At 38.2% G+C, this 25,982-nt stretch overlaps 1 protein-coding gene and 1 pseudogene across 4 annotated transcripts in view; one reads left to right on the top strand and one right to left on the bottom strand.

Annotated features, from left to right (window-relative positions):
- Positions 1 to 25,982, bottom strand: part of DPP10 (dipeptidyl peptidase like 10) — a 1,640,795-nt gene that overhangs the window by 422,552 nt on the left and 1,192,261 nt on the right. The gene's annotated exons all lie outside the window — the stretch shown is intronic.
- LOC113880572 lies at positions 2,085 to 12,435 on the top strand (annotated as a pseudogene).

Raw genomic sequence — 25,982 nt, 5'->3', positions numbered from 1 at the left:
AAAAATTTGCATTTTAATTATTTTACTTTTCAGCTCCAGAATTTCATTTTGGTTTCTTTGTATGTTTTCTGTCTTCTTATTGATATTTATATTTTGTTTATATATTACCTTTTTCACATTTCCCATGTCTTCCATTAGCTGTATGAGTATGTACAAAATTGTTTAAAAATCTTTGTCTAGTCGATCTTCCACCAGACCATTTCAGAAACAGTTACTACGGTCCCTTTGTTGGGACAGTTATTGAAGGTTTACTTTTCATTTACCTTTGAATAGGTCACAATGCCCTGTCCTATTTTATGCCTTTTTACCTTTTGTCGATAATTATTCATTTAAATGTAGTATTGTGATAATTCTGGAAACTAGATTATCCTCCTTCCCCAGAGTTTGCTGGGGTTTTTTTGTTTTGTTTTGTTTTTGATTATTGTAGGCTAGCTGAGCTGAAGATCATTGATGTATAAGCTTATGAATTTTTCAGATCTTTTCTGATACTGTGCTTTCCCCTGGGAATGAAGGTATCAGTCTTCAATGTTTGGTTACCAAAATGGAGGGGGTGGGGGGGAAGAATGAAAAGAAAAGGCAAGGGTGGAAGATGCTAGCCCTTTAAATATCACTAGAAGTCACTTCAGCCAAAAGAAGAGGAGCTTGCAACACTAGAGGTAGGTATAACAAAGATCCCACTTCTTTGTCTGTACCTCTATGATCAGAAGCAACAATCAGTAATAAGAACACTGATCACTAATAGTTAGAAGGTAGGGTCCTTTTTGTTCACTCTAGCTTCTGCAAGATTCTCCTGGAATATATCCACTGCTTTCTGCCCCAGCTTGAGGTGTGAGGGACGGGTAGCTGGTACTGCACTAAGAATTGAAACTGACTGATATCATCTATAATTTGCTATCCAAATCTCCCCCTGGAAGTTACAAGCCTTAATAGACTCCAAGGTTTCAAAATAGTTATATCAGACTGATTCTGTCAATACAATCATCATCTAGGTGGGGTGATAGATCCTGGTGTTTTCTATTCATCCTGCATTTATGACTTAAATAGTAACATAATGTATTTTAGAAATGAATGGAAATGTTAAAAAGAAAATTAAAGTTCTATGCATTCTTGAGATAGCTCACTTTATGTGTTACCTTGACTGGGTGAAGGGATTCTCAGATAGGTAATAGAACATTATTTCTTTGTATGTCTATGAGCATGCCTCTTAGCATTTGAGAGAGACTGAATAAAGACCACCAATGTAGGTGGGTAGGATCTAGTCCAATGAGGTTCTAAACAGAACAAAAAGGCAAGAGAAGAGTGGATTTACTCTTTTTGTTTGAGTTGGGGTGTCTCTTTTCCTGCCCTCAGATATTAGTCCTCCTGGTTCTTGGCACATCAGACAGAGACTGAATGGACCGACTAGTATTCCTTGTTCTCTATCTCCCTCTCTCCATTTCCCTCCCTCTTTCTTCTTCTCTCTAGATGGACAGATAGATAGACAATAGAAAATTGGCCTTGTTTCTCTAGAAAACACTTAAAAAGACAATATAGCTAGCTCTATCTTTTTATATTAAATATTTTAAGTCAGACGATGAATTTTTATGTCAATTATAAACTTATTGATTAAAAGGTTATTGTAAATCCTTTAAAACAATTTTATACTTTTGTAATTGTATAAGATATTCTTTTATGCAATACAAAGTTGAAGGAAATGGTAACTCACTCCAGTATTCTTGCCTGGAAAATCCTATGAAGACAGAGGAGCCTGGTGGGCTATAGGCCATGGGGTCACAAAGAGTTGGACACGACTGAATGACCGAGCATGCATGCAGGCATAGTTGTATAAATCAAGTTAAAAATTACTTATGTGAGAAGTCACTATGTTCAAAAGTCATTGTTGAAGTACTGCTATTTCTTATGCTTCCAGAGTCTTTCTGGTTGAATTCCTAAGAAGCCAAGTCCATATGGTCTCTGGTGCTTTTTAAAATGTCTACTTCCATGTGTTGAACCCATTAGAGCCTTGCTCAGAGGCAAGAAGACAATTATAACTTCTTACCCTCTTCTATTTTATAGAAAATATTTGCTTTCATTTTTAGAGCAGCATGGTGCTAAAATTTAGATTTCTGAGGTAAGGGAAGTTTCACTTAAATCTAGATGCCCTATTATAATTTAAAAAAAAAGAATTTCACTTTTGTGATTATGGACACTCAATATAATTAATAGCTCCTTGTATAATGATGTATCTGATGTTATAAGACAAAAGAATGCTAAATAATGACAGGATTTAGCCATTCCTGGGTTCAAGGACTTTATATCATTTCAAATTAGCCTGAATTCCAATTCTACTGCTAACAAAATTTCAACCCCAATAAACATATACCAGTCTACAGAGAATCTCAAAGTTTCAGGTTATTTTTGAGCCTATAGCCCTTCAGTAGAATGCTCTCTCTCTCTTCGCTCCACAATAGTTTTATGAGAGAGTGAATGATAGGCCAGTCTCCAAGCATTGCTAGAAAATATTCATACACACACACACACAGCTGCAGTTCCATATATAAAATATCACAGGAAAATAGTCATTTTCCTTATCTCACACACACAAAAAAACTATACCAAAAAAAGAGCATTAAATAGTTAATTTATTTTGATAAAATCTTCAGAATCTAAGTAAACATAAAGTTAGCCGTTTTCTAGAATATTGCATAAAACTGCACTCTTTATGCTCCTACAATATTCTCCGTGGCAGTCAGCCAGACAGAACCTTTGGAACACTGAAAACTCATCTTGGAGCTATTGAAGTTTATTCTTGCCCATTCTGAAAAATTGGCTGATATTGATAATTGTTATAAAAAGTTTACCCCATGAGTCTCATAGGCTGCCAAGAATGTAATTGAGCTGAAATGGAAGGCTGGTATTAAGCTTGCATCTGGTTCTGAGTCAAGGAGCCCTCACTCTTTGACTAGCATCAAGGGAAGCTGCCTTCATTTGGGGAAAACAGATGGAACAATTTCACTATAATGGAGTTCATTTTGAGAAACTGTCCCAGCTTGTCCAAACTAATGGCAAGTTGGATAGGATTTCAAATAAATAATAAACACCTGTAGGAGTTGAGGTTACTAGCCCTGGCTCAAAAAATAAATAAATAAAATCAAATTAGAAATGATTTATTAGGCATCTACAATGCATGAAGCATGATTCCACTCATGATTTTATCAAACATGATAAAATAATATTATAATGATAATCTTATAATATTACATTATTATATATAATAATAATAATATAATAATATTCTTAAAGTGGAATCTTAAGTATATCCTGTTGTCCCTGACACAACCATTTTCCTGGATATCTTCTCAATTTTCTCTCATGATCTGCTCAAGAGTGGCAAATGTATGCATTTAATCAAGTATTTTGAATCTCTTGAAATTTCAACTTGACAATATACTTCAGCAACAAAATTCAATAAATAGTCATGTTTCTATTATATATCATGCAATACCTAGTCTATGTACTAAAAATACAAAACTTCCTCACTCATTTAGTTCAGAGTTCAGTAGGGGATATAGGCAAATAAAACTATTTCAGTACAAAGAGTACAGTGATTAAGAGTAAAGCTATTCAGTATTGACTAAAGGTAGCAATTAGCCACATTCAATGTAAAACTCTAGGCCAAATTGGGATATACTTTAACTATAAAATATATACTGCATTTTGAAGACAGCATAAAAATTATGATACCTCATTTTTAATATTGATTTTTAATACTGATTCCATGTCAAAATGTTATTTGGGATATACTGTATTAAACAAAATAAATTAATACAATTAATTTCACCAGTTTCTGTTAACTTTTTCAATGTGTTCTTTAGAAAATTTATGAATTAAATCACATTTGTACTCAGATTTTTGTTGGACAGCACTGGTATATATACTAGACCTGTCTTCAAAACTCATTCTATCACTTAGCTGTGAGACATTAGGCAAGTACTAGTTTTTGCAGGTTTTTTTTTCTTTTTTTTTTTTTTGCTTCAGTTTCCTTATGTATAAGAAGAAGCTGATAAAAATTACAGTTGTTTACTCAACAGGGTTGTTGGGAGAAGTAAGTGAACCAAAAAAAATCTAAAAGGCAACTAGTATTAAATACATAAGCATTAAGCAAGCACATAAAAAGAGCACCTATCTCAGAAGTTTACTTCAGAAGAAGTAAGCTCCAAGAAGAATTTAAAAGAGAAAAAAAAAAATTATAGTTTCATTAAAGCTTCAAAAAATGTTAGAAAACTGTCCCACTGTAATAGGAAGATAATAGAGACAATATGAATAAAATCATAAAACTTGAACTAGCCATAGTCCGACCATTGCAGGAACTGAAAGTGGTTTTCAAGGTGTAAGATTGCAAACTTCCTGAAGGCGGTGGTGGGAAGAAACACTGAAAAGCCAGGTCATTGCACTGCCCAATACTATTCTAAAGAACATATGACATTAGGTTGTTGTTCAATCACTCAGTCGTGTCCACCTCTTTGGGACCCCATAGACTGCAGCACTCCAGGCTTCCCTGTCCTTCACAATCTCCCAGAGCTTGCTCAAACTCATGTCCATTGAGTTGGTGATGCGATCCAACCATTTCATCCTCTGTTGTTGCCTTCCTGCCTTCAAACTTTTCCAGCTTCAGGGTCTTTTCTAATGAGTTGGCTCTAAGCATCAGGTGGCCAAAGACCTGGAGCTTCAGCTTCACCATCAAGTCCTTCCAATGAATATTCAGGACTGATTTCATTTAGGATTGACTGGTTTGATCTCCTTGCAGTCCAAGGGACTCTCAAGAGCCTTCTCCAACACCATGGTTCAAAAGCATCAGTTCTTCATCACTCGGCCTTCTTTACAGTCCAACTATTACACCCATAAATGACTACTGGAAAAACTATAGCTTTGACTAGATGGATCTTTGTTGGCAAAGTAATGTCTCTGTTTTGTAATATGTTGTCTAGGTTCATCATACCTTTTCTTCCAAGGAGCAACTGGCTTTTAATTTCATGGTCGCAGTCACCATCTGCACTGATTTTGGAGCTCAAGAAGATAAAGCCTGTCACTGTTTCCATTGTTTCCCCATCTATTTGTCATGAAGTGATGGGACCAGATGCCATGATCTTTGTTTCTTTATACTATATATATATATATACACACACATACACACACACACACACACACATATATATATATACACATAGTTGCTCAGTCATGTCCAACTCTTTGCGACCACATGGACTGTAGCCTTCCAGGCTCCTCCATCCATGGGATTTTCCAGGCAAGAGTACTGGTGTGGATTTCCTTCTCCAGGAGATCTTCCCAACCCAGGGATCAAACTGAGGTATCCTGCATTGCAGAGAGACGCTTTATTATCTGAGCCACCAGGGAAGCCCATTGTTTCTTTAATCTTCAGTTTTAAGCCAACTTTTTCACTCTCCTTTTTCACTGTCATTAAGAGGCTCTTTAGTTCACCTTTGCTTTCTGCCATACAGGTGGTGTCATCTGTATACCTAATGTTATTGATATTTTCCTCTGTAATCTTGATTCTGGCTTGTGCTTCATCCAGTCTAGCATTTCACATGACATATTCTGCATATAAGTTAAATAAGCAAGGTGACAATACACAGCCTTGACGTACTCCTTTCCCAATTTTGAACCAGTCCATTTTTCCATGTCCAGTTCTAACTGTTGCTTCGTGACCTGCATACAGATTTTTCAGGAGACAGGTAAGGTGGTCAGGTGTTCCCATTTCTTAAATAATTTTCTACAATTTGTTGTGATCCACTCAGTCAAAGGCTTTAAGGTAGTCAATGAAGCCAAAGTAGAGGTTTTTTTGGAATTCTCTTGCTTTTTCTATGATCTAACAGATGTTGGCAATTTGATTGCTGGTTCCTCTGACTTTTCTAATCCAGCTTGAATATCTGGGAATTCTCACTTCACACAGTGTTGAAGCCTTTGAAAACACTGAGTGTTGAAAAACTTTGAGGATTACTTTGCTAGCATGTGAATGAGTACAATTTGTGGTAATTTGAACATTCTTTGGCACTGCCCTTCCTGGGACTTGAATTTAGGAATTCCCTCTATAAAATTAACTGTATTGTTTTAGGAAAGCCAAAGGAGATATACAAAGAGAATAAATTAAATGGGAGTAAGTGATGTTATGTGGGAGGTTACTAAGGTATTAATGAAAGAATTATTAAGGAGAAAGGCATATTTTCTTCTTTCCCACTCTAAATTCCCACAGCTATTGATAGCTAGACAGTTGTCCTTTTCTATTATTGAGTCTACTAAGTCAACAAGCCTCTAAAATTTGTGTTCACTTAATATACCCTTCGTAAGCCAGGTTATGAAAATAAATTTTGAATTTCATAAATTGGACATGCCAACCAAAATGAATATCAATGCTCGGGTTCTATTACAATATCAGATAGCCACCAACACTCATAAGACATTTATAATTTATAAAACAAAATCAGTCTGAGAGGTCTACTTTCCAGGTGAAAGAGAAAAGGTTAGAAGTTTTCAGGAAAATGTTCCTCTTGTTTTAGAAATATAAGAAGTGTTAAAAGGTAAACTAAGCCATCTACGGGATCGCACAGAGTTGGACATGACTGAAACGACTTAGCAGCAGCAGCAGCAAGCATCACTACAAACAAAGCTAGTGGAGGTGGTGGAATTCCAGTTGAGCTATTTCAAATCCTGAAAGATGATGCTGTGAAAGTGCTGCACTCAATACACCAGCAAATTTGGAAAACTCAGCAGTGGCCACAGGACTGGAAAAGGTCAGTTTTCATTACAATCCCAAAGAAACACAATGCCAAAGAATGCTCAAACTACCACACAATTGCACTCATCTCACACGCTAGTAAAGTAATGCTCAAAATTCTCTAAGCCAGGCTTCAGCAATACGTGAACCATGAATTTCCAGATGTTCAACCTGGTTTTAGAAAAGGCAGAGGAACCAAAGATCAAATGGCCAGCATCCACTGGATCATGGAAAAAGCAAGAGAGTTCCAGAAAACATCTATTTCTACGTTATTGACTATGCCAAAGCCTTTGACTGTGTGGATCACAATCAACTGTGGAAAATTCTTCAAGAGATGGGAATACCAGACCACCTGATCTGCCTCTTGAAAAACCTGTATACAGGTCAGGAAGCAACAGTTAGAATTGGACATGGAACAACAGACTGGTTCTAAATAGGACAAGGAGTATGTCAAGGCTGTGTATTGTCACCCTGCTTATTTAACTTATATCAGAGTACATCATGAGAAATGCTGGGCTGGAAGAAGCACAAGCTGGAATCAAGATTGACAGGAGAAATATCAATAACCTCAGATATGCAGATGACACCACCCTTATGGCAGAAAGTGAAGAGGAACTAAAGAGCCTCCTGATGAAAGTGAAAGAGGAGAGTGAAAAAGTTGGCTTAAAGTTCAACATTCAGAAAATGAACGTCATGGCATCCGGTCCCATCACTTCATGGGAAATAGATGGGGAAACAGTGGAAACAGTGTCAGACTTTATTTTTTGGGGCTCCAAAATCACTGCAGATGGTGAGTGCAGCCATGAAATTAAAAGATGCTTACTCCTTGGAAGGAAAGTTATGACCAACCTAGATAGCATATTCAAAAGCAGAGACATTACTTTGCCAACAAAGGTCCGTCTAGTCAAGGCTATGGTTTTTCCAGTGGTCATGTATGGATGCAAGAGTTGGACTATGAAGAAAGCTGAGCACTGAAGAATTGATGCTTTTGAACTGTGGTGTTGGGAAAGACTCTTGAGAGTCCCTTGGACTGCAAGGAGATCCAACCAGTCCATTCTAAAGGAGATCAGCCCTGGGTGTCCTTTGGAAGGAATGATACTAAAGCTGAAACTCCAGTACTTTGGCCACCTCATGCTAAGAGTTGACTCATTGGAAAAGACTCTGACGGTGGGAGGGATTGGGAGCAGGAGGAGAAGGGGATGACAGAGGATGAGATGGCTGAATGCCCTCACCAACTCGATGGACATGAGTTTGAGTGAAATCCGGGAGATGGTGATGGACAGGGAGGCCTGACGTGCTGCGATTCATGGGCTGGCAAAGAGTCAGACACGACTGAGCGATTGAACTGAACTGAAGCACATTATTTTTTTTTTTCCAAATGTCTGTTTAAGGGTCAACTCAAATTGGACAATGTCAGACCAAAAATGCTTAGGAGCTCCTTGCTGACAGAAGTTAGGGAAACTATTTTAATAGAGAAGACAGAGAAGAAAAACAAATCTATTATTTGATTGTCTATAGCTTAAGCAGTTGACTTATTTGGAAAATCCTAGCAGGCAGTTTGTGGTCAGTTGTTCTTTACTTTTGTTTTTATGGATTTTGGTGCATTGATTCTGGCTTAGGCTCTGGTTTGCTAAGTAGCCATCCAAAACGTTAGAGCCACTTTAGTCTAAGGACTTCCTTATTTAATTAATTAATTAACAATAGTCACAGTGATATGTCATAAGAACAGTAAAGTAGTAAGAAAGGAGACTGTTCTGGGAGGAATAATGGTAGACTAATATATTGATATAACATTATAAAAAGTGAAATGAACAAATATATATATATATATATATATATATATGTATGTATCAGTTCAGTTCAGTCGCTCAGTCGTGTCTAACTCTTTGTGACCCCATGAATTGCAGCACATCAGGCCTCCCTGTCCATCACCATCTCCCAGAGTTCACTCAAACTCACATATATCGAGTCGGTGATGCCATCCGACCATCTCATCCTCTGTCGTCCCCTTTTCCTCCTGCCCCCAATCCCTCCCAGCATCAGAGTCTTTTCCAATGAGTCAACTCTTTGCATGAGGTGGCCAAAGTACTGGTAGTATATTCTAAATTGGTGATAGAATAACCCATAACTATAAGCAACCAGCAATAATACCTGAAATCATTTTTTTAACTTTGATCTGCATCCTTTGTTTCCTTCCCTAGTAAGATTCCCTGGTTTGTCTTCAATGTCTTAAATAGCTAGATACAAACAGCACAGCTGTGCCAACATTCAAGGACAGTACCAAAGTACACATCCCAGTCTCACAGTTGGTACCCACCCTAAATATTTCTCCATAGTGTGTTATTAACATACTTCTCAAAGTCTGCTGTACTCTACCTCTTTGATACACCCTATCTCAGTGTTGAATGTGCCACTGGAAGACCAGCAGCTTTGCCTTATGTAAGGTATGCTCTTCCTCCCAAGACAATAGTGTTCTGAACAGTGTCATTGACAGACCATATTTATTACTCTCTCATGGTTCAACCAGTACTCCTGCCTGGAAAATCTCATGGACGGAGGAGCCTGGTGGGCTGCATGCAGCCCATGGGGTCGCTAAGAGTCAGACACGACTAAGCGACTTCACTTTCACTTTTCACTTTCATGCATTGGAGAAGGAAATGGCAACCCACTCCAGTGTTCTTGCCTGGAGAATCCCAGGGACGGGGGAACCTGTTGGGCTGCCGTCAATGGGGTCGCGCAGAGTTGGACACGATTGAAGTGATTTAGCAGCAGCAGCAGCATGGCTCAACACTACAAACTTCCTTCCATGTATTTTCTTTATGCAAAAAGTTTATACTTTAGGCTCCTTTGGGTTTAGAAATTAAACAACACAATCAACATTAATTAGGGGCTTTTTATTTGTTTGTTTGTTTTTTGGCCACATCATACGCTTGTGAGATCTTAGTTCCCTGAGGAAAAGTGGAAAGTGAAAGTTGCTTAGTCGTGTCTGACTCTTTGCGACCCCATGGACTATATAGTCAATGGGTTTCTCCAGGCCAGAATACTGGAGTGGGTAGCCTTTCCCTTCTCCAGGGGATCTTCCCAACCCAGGGACTGAACCCAGGTCTCCCACATTGCAGGTGGATTCTTTGCCAGCTGAGCTACCAGGGAGGCCCTAACCAGGGATCAAACCCAGCTCCATGGCAGTGAAAGTGCAGCGTGATAACCACTGGATCACCAGAGAATTCCCAATATTTAATTTTGAAAAGAATAAAATTTTAACTAAGACTGAGATGCACCTTCAGATGAGTGAGAACAAAAAGGAAAGAAAAAATTAGAAGTAAATAAAATGTAAAAGTAAATAAATATTGGACTTCTCTGGTGGTTCAGATGGTAAAGAATCTGTCTGCAATGCAAGAGACCCCAGTTCAATCCCTGGGTCGGGAAGATGCCCTGGAGAAGGAAATACTCCCATATTCTTGCCTGGAGAATTCCATGGACAGAGGAGCCTGACTGGCTATAGTCCATGGGATCATAGAGCAAATATTACACTAAATCATCAATATTATTTCAGAACTTAAGCTTGTAGGGATCTATATTTTTACTGACCATTTATTAATATTAAATTGCAAACATAACTACTGGACTGGAAAGGAGAGAATGGCACACCACATTTTGAAAACAATGAGTGCTGTAAAGAAGCATGCAGAAATGCAGTGCTGGAAGAGCAGATTGGGGAAATACTCAAGTAAACAGTGATGGAATGTGACAGACGCTATTAAAATCCAAATCCACACAAACATTGAAATTTTTTCTCATCTGGACACAGTTTCTTCTTCTAGTCTGAACGGCAATTACAACTAATGGGCTTCAACCCTCTCAACCAGTGCCCAGTGAGAGAGGCACATTTACGCTTTCAAACATTTGGGCCATCCACTTGTTCATATGCTATGGTTTGATGCCCAGAATATTATTCTGTGCCATGAAACCTTGGTCCAGGATGAAACTGTAAAAAGATGGTGCAGTGACAGGATGATAAATGAAGTTCACCAAGATGAGAGCTTGGGATTTATTCATATTCTTGGCTACAGAAACAGATTTACCAACATGTCTGCCCCCAAAAGATTCTTCTATAATGTTTTAAAATCAAACATCTAATAACCACATTATATCAAAGGACAAAAGGCAAAGCCTCTCTTTTTGTTGTGAGTAGACATTCAAATTCAAAATTCTTTAGAAAAGAGGACTTGTATAAATAAGGATTTTGTTTGCTTGCTGCAGTGATAAATATTTTGTATTTTGAAAATTCCCAATTAAAGTACAGACTTGTTTGTTGTTGTTTAGTCACTAAGTCATATCTGACTCTTTTGCAACTCCATGGACTGCAGCCCAACAGGCTCCTCTCTCCATGAGATGTTCCAGGCAAGAACACTGGAGTAGCTTGCCATTTCCTTTTCCAGGGGATCTTCCTGACCCAGGAATCAAACCCATGTCTCCCGCATTGGCAGGCAGAGTCTTACCACTGAGCCACCAGGGAAGCCATAAAGTATACACTGCTGCTGCTGCTGCTAAGTCGCTTCAGTCGTGTCCGACTCTGTGCAACCCCATAGACGACAGCCCACCAGGCTCCCCCATCCCTGGGATTCTATAGGCAAGAATACTGGAGTGGGTTGCCATTTCCTTCTCCAAAAAGTAGACACTAGGTTGCAACAATTCTACTTACTGAGGTATCTTTCCCTTCAATCTAGATTTGTCTCATTTTAAATTTAATTAATCCAACGTATGTATATTCAATAAAATATACAGATCTTAACTGATATCTAAGAGTTTAAGAATCTATCTTTTAAGTAAAACCTAAAGGAGTTAACTTTTCTTTAAAAATAATTCCATTCTGTGATTGAACAACTTTTAAAAGGATCTTAATTCTTTAAACAAAGATAAAATTAAAGTCCAAAAGGTTTTGATTGTAGTAATAGAGAGGCAGCACTTTCTAACTAGCAGACCTTTAAATTGACTATACTCTAAATTCACACAGTACAAAATAGAGATCAGTAAATCTGTCTTGTGTTCTCATTATCTCAATCAGATACCAAACTGTTATCTAAAATTTAATCAACAATGTCCCTAGATTAAACTGAATTTAAAAACTTATTTAGCCATGAAGTCAAGATAAAAGAGTATGCAGGCCCGCCCTGCCCCTAGAGAATCATGGATGACTGCAGTGGGGACTTCAAGATGAGAAGCATAGATGGTGGTATCCTTCAAGAAAGCAAAGGTTTTCACAATTCTCTGCTGGGAGTAAAGCACAGGCTAGGAAGCAGTTTGACAGCTATTAAAACCAGGGCTCTGCAGTTGGACATAGCTTTGCAGTTGGGAGAGGTCTGCTTTCCATGAATGATTATAATATGGTTCAAGTCAGAGAGAAAGAAGATCCCTAGAACTCCATCAAGAGTGATGCTTTCACAAGAACCATGATGGCAGCAAGAAAGGTACCAGTAGCCATGGTTGGGTCAGCAGCAATGGGTGCCATTCTTCTGGCTTTAGTGGAAGGAGCTGGTATCTTGTTGACAAGATTTGCCTCTGCACCACTTCCTAATGATGCTCTGTTAGCTGAAGGCCCATCCGAGTTGCCTTCAGCCCAGTTACTATCTTTACATTTTGGAGACTATCAACAGTATCAATAGGACTTCTTTCCCAGGATTTCTTTAATGAAATGAGGAAAAGACTTCAGATCTATTTTTAAAATCACAGGTGGGAAAACTATGGCCAAATAGGCTATGAAGAGACATTTAGTACCTCTTCTCTTTAAAGGAACATGAAGGGGGGAGGTCTTAAAAGATAATACACTTATTTATTCACACTTAGATTGCATTTGTGATTGAAATAAATGTTTTAAATCTTTAAAAGGATATACAGTAAGAGCTTAGAAGATGAAGGACCAAATGGCAAACAGCAATGAAGTGTTTAAGTGTTTCCTTGGGGACTTCTCTGCCTGGTTTTGTTCTGTTAGACCAACAACAACAACAAAAAACTCCTGGCAATTGCTCTTAAAAAAAAAAAAAAAAACAAGCACAAAAAACATTATTTTAGAATAATTTTAATTTGAAAGTAAAGTTAGTCTTTCCTTACTGTTTTCTAATTATTTTTTAAAAGACATACATTTATATTTCACTTTTCTTTACATAATTTTCTTGATTCTCCTTTTTTGCCCAAATTCTTCCAACATCCATTTAGCAAACCTGGAACATAGCATTCAAACAAGGGCCCTGACTCTGTTATCTAAGTTTATATTTGTAATCTCTCCTGACTGCTAAGGGTGATAATTTCTGTTTCACAATGCTTTGCTGGGGTACAAATTGTTCTATATAATGATCCTTACTAAGAAGGCAAAAGTCAACACTTCAAATATCATTATTCTCACATTGACATAAAACTTTTCATTAAAAATGTCATCTGTCCCTCAGTTTGCCGTATTAAAATGTAGCAGTTCAGTTCAATATATCCTAACATAAGAGCAAGTTTTAGAGTCTATTCCCTGCTGATTTTTGAATGAGTTATTTCATGTGGGATTTAGTTTGTGCATTGTGTGGGCATATTATGCACATGTGTGACTGAGCATGTATGTATTATGCTTTCTCTTCATTGTTACCAATGCTGTCTATACTTCTGCTTTTCTTCTTTAACATTATACTAAATTTCCCCTAGGTTTTCCAAGTTTCTGAGGAAATTTTAACCTTTTATATGAAAGCTAGATACCTCCTCAGGATAATAATTGAAATTTAAGAAAATATATGGAGAAGAGAGGTTAATTGTAATCAATATTCCCACTATAGGCCAGGTACTTTCCATATATATGTCATTTCTTTAATATCTCAGCCTTTTTTAGGAGGATAATGCTATCACCATTTTAGAATCTGGAGAGATGCACTAACCTGCCCTTAGTCACACTGATACTTAGTGAAGAAACCAACACTGGACTAGATTTCTAGTTCAATATCTAGACAAAAATCTCTATGTTTTAGTGCTGTATCATAATGTTTCAAGAGTCATGTAAATTACTAATTATACAAATAATTAAAAAGTCAGATTTTAAAAAACTAAAGTTTTAATAGATAGCCTTTTCAGTTTTTCACAAATGTAATACTATTTATATTATTCTATCATCTCAAATTTTAATTTTACTGTAAATTATTAACACTACAGATAGGACTACATTAGGTTTATTAGAGGACATTTTCATAAGTAAGAAGTTTTGGCAACAATCTTCAAAAACTGAAATAAGTTATTATTGATACATCAATTAAGTGTAGGTTTCTAATATCATTTGGGGATTATTCATATTCCTAGACATGTTGTTTGTAAGAAGTTTCCACCAAACATATCAGTCTCTATTTTCAAGAATACTAGCTTCCGTAAAATGTTACCTGGTACTCCAAATTATGGGTTTCATGATTTTAAAAGTTCAGGAACATCACATTATAATTCCCATCTTAAACAATACAAAATGCATTTTAAAGAAACTTAAAATTTCCTGATAAATAAAGATCTGCGTGGACTGTTATTTCCACACAGTTTGTAATGCATGGGTCTACTCTTTTTTTTTAAAGGAAGAAAATAATTAAATTGGGGATTTGGAAATGAACACTTTGTTGATATGGATGACAAACAATGTTTTTCATACTTTTAAATTAGTCTTCACATAAATAGTAAAGGTGAATTGTTTAAAAATAAGGTTAATCATGGTTACCAATAACGGAATTTGGCATCAGTGTCTTAAGAAGCAAAGCAAATAAGAAAGTAAACTAATGGGGGAACCATAGTGTTTGGTTCAAGGCAAACTCAAAACCTATAGATATATCAACTAAATAATAAAAATGTTGCGCTTATTATTTCTCACTTCCTATTTCAATATATTTAGCATTTCCTCAAATCCTAAAACATAATTTACCATACTTGAGCAAGAATATTCAACTATTGTCATTAACCTTTACATTCTGTAATAACATTTTGCCACAGGACAATTGATTTCAATAACTTTTGTTCCCCTTGGTGTGAAAAATATACTAGATCCTTCAAAATGTAGCATTCCCACTTCCTTTATCTGTTCTCATTTTTAGTCACATTTTAATATATAGATTTACTGCAAAGTTCACATTTCACAATAAGATAAGCATACTATTTAAAGAAATAATCAACAGAGCTATTGGCAAAGCTAAAGAAGTTAACTGCTGAATTTATGAATACATGTTACTTCAACCTAGAAAGAGTCACGTGCAATTTTTACACGCATGACAGAGAAAAGATACAGTGAATATTAAATAATACCTATTCCTTGTTTAAGATTCCTTGAACCTTTTCTCCTTTAAGATGGACCCCAAAACATATTGTAGATTACATTGGTAGATTACATTGGTGACTTGTCCTCTTGAGAACAAGTAAAGGATAACCAGAGCACAGAATGGTTAAAGAGAAGACAACAGAGTACTTAATAAAGGTGGTGCACAGGAGCACATACCTGTTCCTCTTGAGATTGTGATAACTACTGTGCATGGATCAACACTGCACATAGATGAAGGCAACTTTAACCCCTGTACTCTCTAGGCTACTCTATCCCCCTTCTAGCCACACTCCTACTCATGGGGCAAGGATTCCATGGCCAAGGGTGTACCATAGTTATCCATTGGTAATATACCCATGTGCAGTCCATACCTGCCCAGGACTGTAAGAAAGTTTTACTGGATCCTTGTTCCAGAGCCTAGGAGAGTTCATTCCTTGGGTCTTTCCTCCTTTAGAATAGATTAAACCACCTAGGTGGACACTGCTGAGACTGACAAATAGTAGGGGACAAATAGTTGTTTCCAGAAGAGTGTGAACATTCTCCCCATGCAGGCTGGGGTATCCACATGCTTGTCTGAGGCTCTAAAGGCACTAAGATGATAGGTTGGCCATGTGACAGATCCCAGGTTCTGGTTCTCCTGTGCCACTGAGCTTTGATTCAGAAATCTAAAGAGTCACAAAGTGAACATTGCTCAGTCATGTCCAACTCTTTGTGACCCCTTGGAATTCTCCAGGCCAGAATACTGGAGTCGGGAGCCGTTCCCTTCTCCAGGGGATGTTCCAAACCCAGAGATTGAACTCAGGTCTCTCACATTGCAGGTGGATTCTTTACAGCTGAGCCACAAGAGGAGCCCAGAGTCATATAATTCTCAATTCAAATGTAACTTCCCAGATAGTCAGGGCCACATATTTGTTAAGGTAACAGATTGAACTACATTTTATTTAACAATCCAACAGCATGACTTATGAATTAAATATTTATTGTGAAAAAGCATTTCCCTTTCTATTCTTGCTCTGGCCCCAAAGACATTATGATTGGTCCTGTTCTGATCACATCATTCTGGTTAATGAGAGGAGTCACAGAGTATCATCTGACTCATTTGAGAGCAATGTGAATAGAACTGGACATGCAAAGTAGCCTGGAGGTTAAACAGTGATGACCTGATGGAGGCTGATTCAGATCGTGATTCAGGGATTCTGTAAACCATCATGAGTCAAGCACAGGCTAAGTAGATAAGAGAGCACCACTAGTTTCTATCCAATGCAAATGAGAGATGCCAGTCTGGATTCCACCAGTTTAGGAGCTCACCATTAAGATCAACAGAGAGAAAGCAAACCACAGGGAACAGGATAAAAGCACTAGAGTCCAGAGATGCCAGAGGGTAATACAATGCATAAATATTATTTCAGCAGCATGAGGTTAGGAAATCAAATCTTGCCTAGATACCATTTTATGGTGAGAGTCCAAAGAGGGACCTAGCTGACAGACTGAGCCTGTTTAACCAAGGGAGTCAGCATTGCCTAAAGGGAAGCTGAATCTAGTGCATGATATGGTAATGCAATAGATTAGATACAAATGGAACAAAATAAAGAAAGTTGTTGCACTACACAGGAGATGATGACTCGTCAGTTCAGTTCAGTTTAGTCTCTCAGTCATGTCCCACTCTTTGCAACCCCATGGACTGCAGCATGCCAGGCCTCCCTGCCCAACACCAACTCCTGGAGTTTACTTAAACTCATGTCCATTGACTCAGTGATGCCATCTAGCCATCTCATCCTCTGTTGTCCCCTTCTTCCCTTGCCTTCATTATTTCCCAGCATCAGGGTCTTTTCAAATGATAAGAAAACATTAAATTCTCCTTCAGATGAATATTAATAATTTCCAAATGTGGTCTACACTGTAACTATTTCCACCTGCCTGGAATTAATATACCTTGAAGGCCATTCATAAAATAGGTTAAACAACAATACAAATGAATTAGACAGCTTACTATGGCTTTGAGATTGCAAAGATGCTATAACACTTTACAATAGTCTGCATGACTTAAACAACATTTTTCAGTGCTGGAAGTTGGGAAATCCATGTTCAAGATGCCATCACCAATAGTGAGAAGCCACTTCCTAGTTTGCAGATGGCTGTCTTAGTTTAGCCTTACATGGCAAAAAACAGAAACATAAAGAGAAGCTCTCCTGTTTATTTTTACAAGGGCACTAATTGCATTCATGAGGCCCCACCCTTATGACATAACACAAAGATCTCACTTCCTAATGCCATTGCACTGGAGGTTAGGATTTCAAAATATGAATTCTGGAGGAGCACAAATATTCAGTCCATACCAGGACCAAACTATTAAATATGGCAAGGTTTTGTAATCAGTATTGAAGAGGTGGACAGCCTCTATCATGGAGGACCTTGTGTGTCATACCAATAAATTTTGGTTATAATGACATAGGCAATGAGAAGTCAGGAGAAGAAGATTAAATCAGAAAAAGACAGAAATAATTTCATATGTTCATGATGAACTTATAGGCACAAGGTATATGGACTGATGAGATAAGACTTAAAGGAGAATACATAGAAAAAACAGTAGGCTAGGCAAACAATGAATGAAGTCTGAATTGAGGTTGAAATAGGGGGATGACTATAAGGGAATGAGACAAAGAAGTGGTAAGGAGGTAGAGCTGATTGAAACTGGATGCCATGTGCAGAAAGGAATCAGAAAAAGGGAATCATGGAGGAGTTCTATATGATGGGCAGGTGATGGTATCATAGCTGTAGTCTGGAAAACAGCAGAAAGAGTTGGTGAGGAACAGTTTTGAACCTAACTTTGAACATGCGGTTTGAGGTGTCTCTGTGGATGGTAAAAATCTCAATTTTTTAGTAGAAAAATAGTAAAATAAAACAAGGTGATAATTTCCAAATACTATTCAATTTCTGAAAGATATATGTTGTTCAGTCTCAGTTGTGTCCTATACTTTGCGACTACATGGACTGCAGCACGCCAGGATTCCCTGTCCTTCACCATCTCCAAGAGCTTACTCAAACTCATGTCCATTGAGTGGGTGATACCATCCAACAATCTCGTCCTCTGTTGTCCCCTTCTCCTCTTGCTTTCAAATTTTCCCAGCATCAGGGTCTTTTCTAAGAAGTCAGGTGGCCAAAGTATTTGAGCTTCAGCTTCAGCATCAGTCCTTCCAATGAATATTCAGGATAGATTTACTTTATAATTGACTGGTTTGATCTCCTTGCAATCTAAGGGATTCTCAAGAGTTATCTCCAACACCACAGATGAAATACATCAATTCTTCAGTGCTCAGCCTTCTTTATGGTCCAACTGTCATATCTGTACATGCCTACCAGAAAAACCACAGCTTTGACTAGATGGACATTTGTCGGCAAAGTGATGTCTCTGCTTTTTAATATGCTGTCTAGGTTGGTCATAGCTTTTCTTCCAAGGAGCAAGCATCTTTTAAATTCATGGCTGCAGTCACCATCTGTAGTGATTTTGGACCCCAAGAAAATAAAATCACTCACTGTTTCCATTGTTTCCCCATCTATTTGCCATGAAGTGATGGGACCGGATGCCATGATCTTTGTTTTTTTAATGTTGAGTTTTAAGTCAGATTTTTCATTTTCCTCTTTCACCTTAATCAAGAGGCTTTTTAGTTCCTCCTTGATTTCTGCCATAGGGTGTTGTCACATGCATATCTGAGGTTACTGATATTTCTGCCTGCAATCTTGATTCCAGCTTGTGCTTCATCCAGTCTGGCATTTCTAATGATATACTCTGCATATAAGTTAAATAAAAAGGGTGACAATATATAGCCTTGATGAAATCCTTTCCCAATTTTGAACCAGTCTGTTATTCTATATCTGTTTCTAACTGTTGCTTTTTGATGTGCATACAGGTTTCACAGGAGGCAGGTTGGTAGTCTGGTATTCCCACCTCCTTGAGAATTTTCCAGTTTGTTGTGACCCACCCAGTTAAAGGTTTTAACATAGTCATTGAACCAGAAGTAAATCTGGAATTCTCTTGCTTTTCCTATGATCCAATGGATGTTGGCAATTTGATCTCTGGTACCTCTGCCTTTTCTAAATCCAGCTTAAACATCTAGGAGTCCTAAGTTCACATACTGTTAAAGCCTGGCTTGGAGAATTTTGAGCATTACTTTACTAGCATGTGAAATGTATGCAATTTTGTGGTAGTTTGAACAGTCTTTGACACTGCCCTTCTTTGGGATTGGTATGAAAACTGATCTTTTCAAGTCAAGCAGCCACTGCTGAGTTTTCCATATTTGCTGGCAAATTCAATGTAGCAGGTTAAGAGCATCATCTTTTAGGACTTGAAATAGCTCAGCTGGAATTCCACACCTCCACTAGCTTTGTTCATAGTTATGCTTCCTAAGGTCCACTTGACTTCATACCCTAGAATGTCTGCTCTCAGTGAGTGATCACACCATTGTGGTCATCTGCCTCATTAAGATCTTTATTGTATAGTTCTTCTGTGTGTTCTTGCCACCGCTTCTTAATATCTTCTGCTTCTGTTAGGTCCATTTCATTTCTGTCCTTTATTGTGCCCATATTTGCATGATATGTTCCCTTGGTATCTAATTTTCTTGAAGAGATTTCTAGTCTTTCCAATTCTACTGTTTTCCTCTATTTCTTTGCATTGATCATTGAGGAAGGCTTTCTTATCTCTTTGCTCTTCTTTGGAACTCTGCATTCAAATGGGTATATCTTTCCGTTTCCCTTTTTCTTTTGCTTCTGTTCTTTGCTTAGCTATTTGTAAAGCCCCCTTGGACTGCCATTTTGCCTTTCTGCATTTATATTTCTTGGGCATGGTCTTGATCCCTGTCTCCTGTACAATATCACGAACCTCCATCCATAGTTCTTCAGGGACTCTTATCAAATCTAATTCCTTGAATCTATTTGTCACTAGACTGTATAATTGTAAGGGATTTGATTTAGGCCATACCTGAATGACCTAGTGGTCTTCCCTACCTTCCTTAAGTCTGAATTTGGCAATAAGGAATTCATGATCTGAGCCACAGTCAACTTCCAGTCTTGTTTTTGCTGTCTGTGTAGAGCTTTTCCATCTTGTTCTGCAAAGAATACAGTCAATCTGATTTGGGTATTGACCATTGGTGATGTCCATGTTTACAGTTGTCTCTTGTGCGGTTGGAAGAGGGTGTTTGCTATGACCAGCATGTTTGCTTGGCAAAATGATGTTAGACTTTGTCCTGCTTCCTTTTGTACTGCAAGGCCAAACTTGCCTGTTATTCCAGGTGTCTCTTGACTTCCTACTTTTGCATTCCAGTCCCTTATGATGAAAAGGACATCTTTTTTTTTTTTTTTGGTGTTAGTTCTAGAAAGTTTTATAGGTCTTCATAGAACCATTCAACTTCACCTTCCTCAGCATTAGTAGTTGGGGCATGGTTTTGAATTACTGTGATATTGAATGGTTTGCCTTGGAAATGAATAGAGATCATTCCGTCATTTGTGAGATTGTACCTAAGTACAGCATTTTGGACTCTTGTTGACTACAAGGGCTACTGCATTTCTTGTAAGGGATTCTTGCCCACAATAGTAGATACAATGTTCATGTGAATTACATTTGCCCATTCCAGTGATTTTAGTTCACTGATTCCTAAAAAGTTGATGTTCATTCTTGCCATCCTCTGTTTGACCAATTCCAATTTAGCTTGATTCATGGACCTAACATTGCACATTCTTATGCAGTACTGTTCTTTATAGCATTGGACTTTACCACAAGACACATCTATACCTGGGTGTGGCTTCCACTTTGCCTCAGCTTCTTCATTTGTTCTGGAGCTATTTCTTCCACTCTTCTCCAGTAGCATATTGGTGCTATTTTCCTCTCTTCTCCAGTAGTAGAAAGATATAATGCTTAAAAAAAAAAATAATCCTGAAGTACCATGGGGTTTGAGAGGCCAACAGGAAAGGGCATTTCTTTATCAAAGTATATTTTTGTTTATGTAGTTGAAAGAGGGAAGGAAGTTTGCTGAGGAGGAGGGCTTCTCCTGTGGCCCAGATGGTAAAGAATCCGTCTGCAATGCAGGAGACCTGAGTTTGATTCCTGGGTTGGGAACATCACCTGAAGAAGGGAATTGCAACCCCTCCAGTATTCTTGCCTGGAGGATTCCATGGACAGAGGAGCCTGGTGGTCTATAGTCCATGGTCAAAGAATTAGACATGACTGGGCGACTAACACTTTCATTTCAGGGAGTGAGATTGAAAATGACTCTATGGTCAACAGAGTATCAAGACAAAAGGAACATAATCTCTTGGTGCACAAAGAAGCATTGCATATTCTTTATTGCAATACCTCTACTCAAAGCAAATAATACATAGAATTTCTATCACATCAGTGAGAAAGAGAAAGGTAAGTTACAATTTTTGAAATAGGCTTTCTTTGGATGTAATCTATATATAATGAAATTCACCCACTTTAACAGCCTAGGTCAATAAGTTTTAACAAATATATATATAATAGGTATATACTACATTGGAAGGACTGATGTTGAAGCTGAAATGCCAATACTTTGCCACCTGATGCAAAGGGCTGACTCATTTGAAAAGACCCTGATCCTGGGAAAGATTGAGGACAGGAGGAGAAGGGGACGACAGAGGATGAAATGGTTGGATGGCATCACCGACTCAATGGATATGAGTTTGGGTAAACTCCGGGAGTTGGTGATGGACAGGGAGGCCTGAAGTGCTGTGGTTCATGGGGTTGTAAAGAGTTGGACACAACTGAGCGACTGAAGTGACTGACTGACTACCATCATTTCACATGCTAACAAGGTAATGCTCAAAATATTTCAAGCTACACTTCAACATTATAAACCAAGAACTTGCAGATGTACAAGCTGGTTTTAGAAAAGGCAGAGGAACCAGAGATCAAATTGCCAATGTATGTTGGTTCATAGAATAAGCAAGGAAATTCCAGAAAAAAAATATCCACTTCTGCTTCACTGAGTATGCTAAAGCCTTTGATTGCTTGGATCACAATAAATTGTGGAAAATTCCTAAAGAGATGAGAATACCAGACCACCTTATCTGCCTCCTGCAAAACCTGTATGCAGGTCAAGAAGAAACAGTAAGAAATGGACATAGAACAATGGACTGTTTCAAAATTGGGAAAGAAGTACATCAAGGCTGTATATTGTCACCTTCCTTATTTAACTTACATGCAGAGTACATCATGCAACGTGCTGGGCTGGATGACTCACAAGCTGGAATTGAATTGCTGGGATAAATATCAACAATGTCAGATATACAGATGATACCACTCTAATGGCAGAAAGCAAAGAGGAACTAAAGAGTCTCCTGATGAAGGTCAAAGAAGAGAGTGAAAAAACTGGCTTAAAATTCAATATTTAAACAGCTAAGTTCATGCCATCTGGTCCCTTCACTTCATGGCAAAAAGATGGAGAAAAAGTACAAAGAGTGACAGACTTTATTTTCTTGGGCTCCAAAGTTACTTCTGACAGTGACTGCAACCATGAAATTAAAAAGATGCTTGATCCCTGAAGAAAAACTATGATAAACTTAGACATCATATTAAAAAGCAGAGCCATCACTTTGCAGTCAAAGGTACACAGAGTCAAAGCTATGGTTTTTCCAGTATACATATAGGATGTGAGAGTTGTACTATAAAGAAGACTGAGAGCTGAAGAATTGATGGTTTCAAATTGTGGTACGGGGGAAGATTCTTGAGAGTTCCATGGACTGCCAGGAGATCAAACTAGTCAATACTAAAAGAAATCAACCCTGAATATCCATTGGAAGGACTGATGCTGAAACTGAAGCTCCAATACTTTGGCTACTTGATGTGAAGAGCTGACTCATTGGAAAAGGCCCTAATGCTAGGAAGTATTGAAGGCAGAAGAAGGTGGTGACAGAGAATAAGATGGTTGGATGGCATCATTGCCTCAATGGACATGAATCTAAGCAAATTCTGGGAGACAGTTAAGGATAGGGAAGTCTGGTATATTGCAGTCTATGGGGTCACAAAGTTTGGACACGACTTAGTGACTGAACAACAGCCAACTACGATCACAACTGAGATACAGAACATCTCAACTACTCCAAAAAGATCACTTTTAGTCACTAAGTTTTAAGTTTTACTGAAAAACAAAACAAAAAAATAAATAAATACTACTACTAGACCATTCAGGTATGACCTAAATCAAATCCCTTATGATTATACAGTGGAAGTGAGAAATAGATTTAAGGGCCTAGATCTGATAGATAGAGTGCCTCATGAACTATGGAATGAAGTTCGTGACATTATACAGGAGACAGGGATCAAGACCATCCCCATGGAAAAAAAAATGCAAAAAAGCAAAATGGCTGTCTGGGAGGCCTTACAAATAGCTGTGAAAAGAAAAGAAGTGAAAAGCAAAGGAGAAAAGGAAAGATATAAATATCTGAATGCAGAGTTCCAAAGAATAGCAAGAAGAGAAAAGAAAGCCTTCTTCAGTGATCAATGCAAAGAAATAGAGGAAAACAACAGAATGGGAAAGACTAGGGATCTCTTCAAGAAAATTAGAGATACCAAAAGAACATTTCATGCAAAGATGGGCTCGATAAAGGACAGAAATGGTATGGACCTAACAGAAGCAGAAGATATTAAGAAGAGGTGGCAAGAATACACAGAAGAACTGTACAAAAAAGATCTTCACAACCCAGATGATCATGATGGTGTGATCACTGACCTAGAGCCAGACATCCTGGAATGTGAAGTCAAGTGGGCCTTAGAAAGCATCACTATGAACAAAGCTAGTAGAGGTGATGGAATTCTAGTTGAGCTATTCCAAATCCTGAAAGATGATGCTGTGAAAGTGCTGCACTCAATATGCCAGCAAATTTGGAAAACTCAGCAGGGGCCACAGGACTGGAAAAGGTCAGTTTTCATTCCAATCCCAAAGAAAGGCAATGCCAAAGAATGCTCAAACTACCATACAATTGAACTCATCTCACACGCTAGTAAAGTAATGCTAAAAATTCTCCAAGCCAGGCTTCAGCAATACGTGAACCATGAACTTCCAGATGCTCAAGCTGGTTTTAGAAAAGGCAGAGGAACCAGAGATCAAATTGCCAACATCCGCTGGATCATGGAAAAAGCAAGAGAGTTCCAGAAAAACATCTATTTCTGCTTTATTGACTATACCAAAGCCTTTGACCGTGTGGATCACAATAAACTGTGGAAAATTCTGAAAGAGATGGGAATACCAGACCACCTGATCTGCCTCTTGAGAAATTTGTATGCAGGTCAGGAAGCAACAGTAAGAACTGGACATGGAACAACAGACTGGTTCCAAATAGGAAAAGGAGTTCGTCAAGGCTGTATACTGTCACCCTGTTTATTTAACTTATATGCAGAGTACATCATGAGAAATGCTGGACTGAAAGAAGCACAAGCTAGAATCAAGATTGCCGGGAGAAATATCAATAACATCAGATATGCAGATGACACCACCCTTATGGCAGAAAGTGAAGAGGAACTAAAAAGCCTCTTGATGAAAGTGAAAGAGGAGAGTGAAAAAGTTGGCTTAAAGCTCAACATTCAGAAAACGAAGATCATGGCATCTGGTCCTATCACTTCATGGGAAATAGATGGGGAAACAGTGGAAACAGTGTCAGACTTTATTTTTCTGGGCTCCAAAATCACTGCAGATGGTTACTGCAGCCATGAAATTAAAAGACACTTACTCCTTGGAAGGACAGTTATGACCAACCCAAATAGCATATTCAAAAGCAGAGACATTACTTTGCCAACAAAGGTTCATCTAGTCAAGGCTATGGTTTTTCCTGTGGTCATGTATGGATGTGAGAGTTGGACTGTGAAGAAGGCTGAGCGCCAAAGAATTGATGCTTTTCAACTGTGGTGTTGGAAAAGACTCTTGAGAGTCCCTTGGACTACAAGGAGATCCAACCAGCCCATTCTGAAGGAGATCAGCCCTGGGATTTCTTTGGAAGGAATGATGCTAAAGCTGAAACTCCAGTACTTTGGCCCCCTCATGCAAACAGTTGGCTCATTGGAAAAGACTCTGATGCTGGGAGGGATTGGGGGCAAGAGGAAGAAGGGGACGACAGAGGATGAGGTGGCTGGATGGCATCACTGACTCAATGGACGTGAGTCTGAGTGAACTCCGGGAGTTTGTGATGGACATGGAGGCCTGGCGTGCTGCGATTCATGGGGTCGCAAAGAGTCGGACACGACTGAGCAACTGATCTGATCTGATCTGACCATGTTTCAGCATAGTTCTGGCTTTTGTGATGACGAGGCATAAGGACACATTCTTTTTATTCAGTTTATCCTGCTCCTGTTATAGAAGACAGAGGCCCTAATCAGTAAGAATTGGTTAAGCAATTAAGTTTGCATTCAGGAATATATTTCTCTTGGATTTAATCTCATATTTCCTTTGATCTGTTGTCAGAATGTACTCTACCATTATCCTCCCTCTCTCTCCATAATTCTGAAATTTAATCAGAGAGGGTCACTTCCCCACCTTATTATGTGAAAGGTCCCCACTCTCATGTGGGACTAATCCCATATAAAGAACCTTTGGCTGGGCCAGGGAATATCTCCTGATCAAATTCATTTGACGGTGCTCCAACTGCTCACAGTGCCCAACTCTTTTTTTTTTTTTCCTTTTAGTTGACAAAGCATAGCAGTTGTGAAGTCAAATTGATGTTCACTGGAACCTGCAGTGACCTTCTCTGCTACTTCCCAGGATTCTGATAGGGCAAAATGAGAGAGACCCAGAATCTAACAGTAAGGGAACAATTATATAACTACAACCTTGTCACAATGATACTAATTTTATAGATAAATATACAGGCAACTGGCCAAAAAGAAGAGTT

This window comes from Bos indicus x Bos taurus, chromosome 2 (assembly GCF_003369695.1).
Source record: "Bos indicus x Bos taurus breed Angus x Brahman F1 hybrid chromosome 2, Bos_hybrid_MaternalHap_v2.0, whole genome shotgun sequence".
Lineage (NCBI taxonomy): Eukaryota > Metazoa > Chordata > Mammalia > Artiodactyla > Bovidae > Bos > Bos indicus x Bos taurus.
This window is presented reverse-complemented; position numbering and strand designations above follow the sequence as displayed.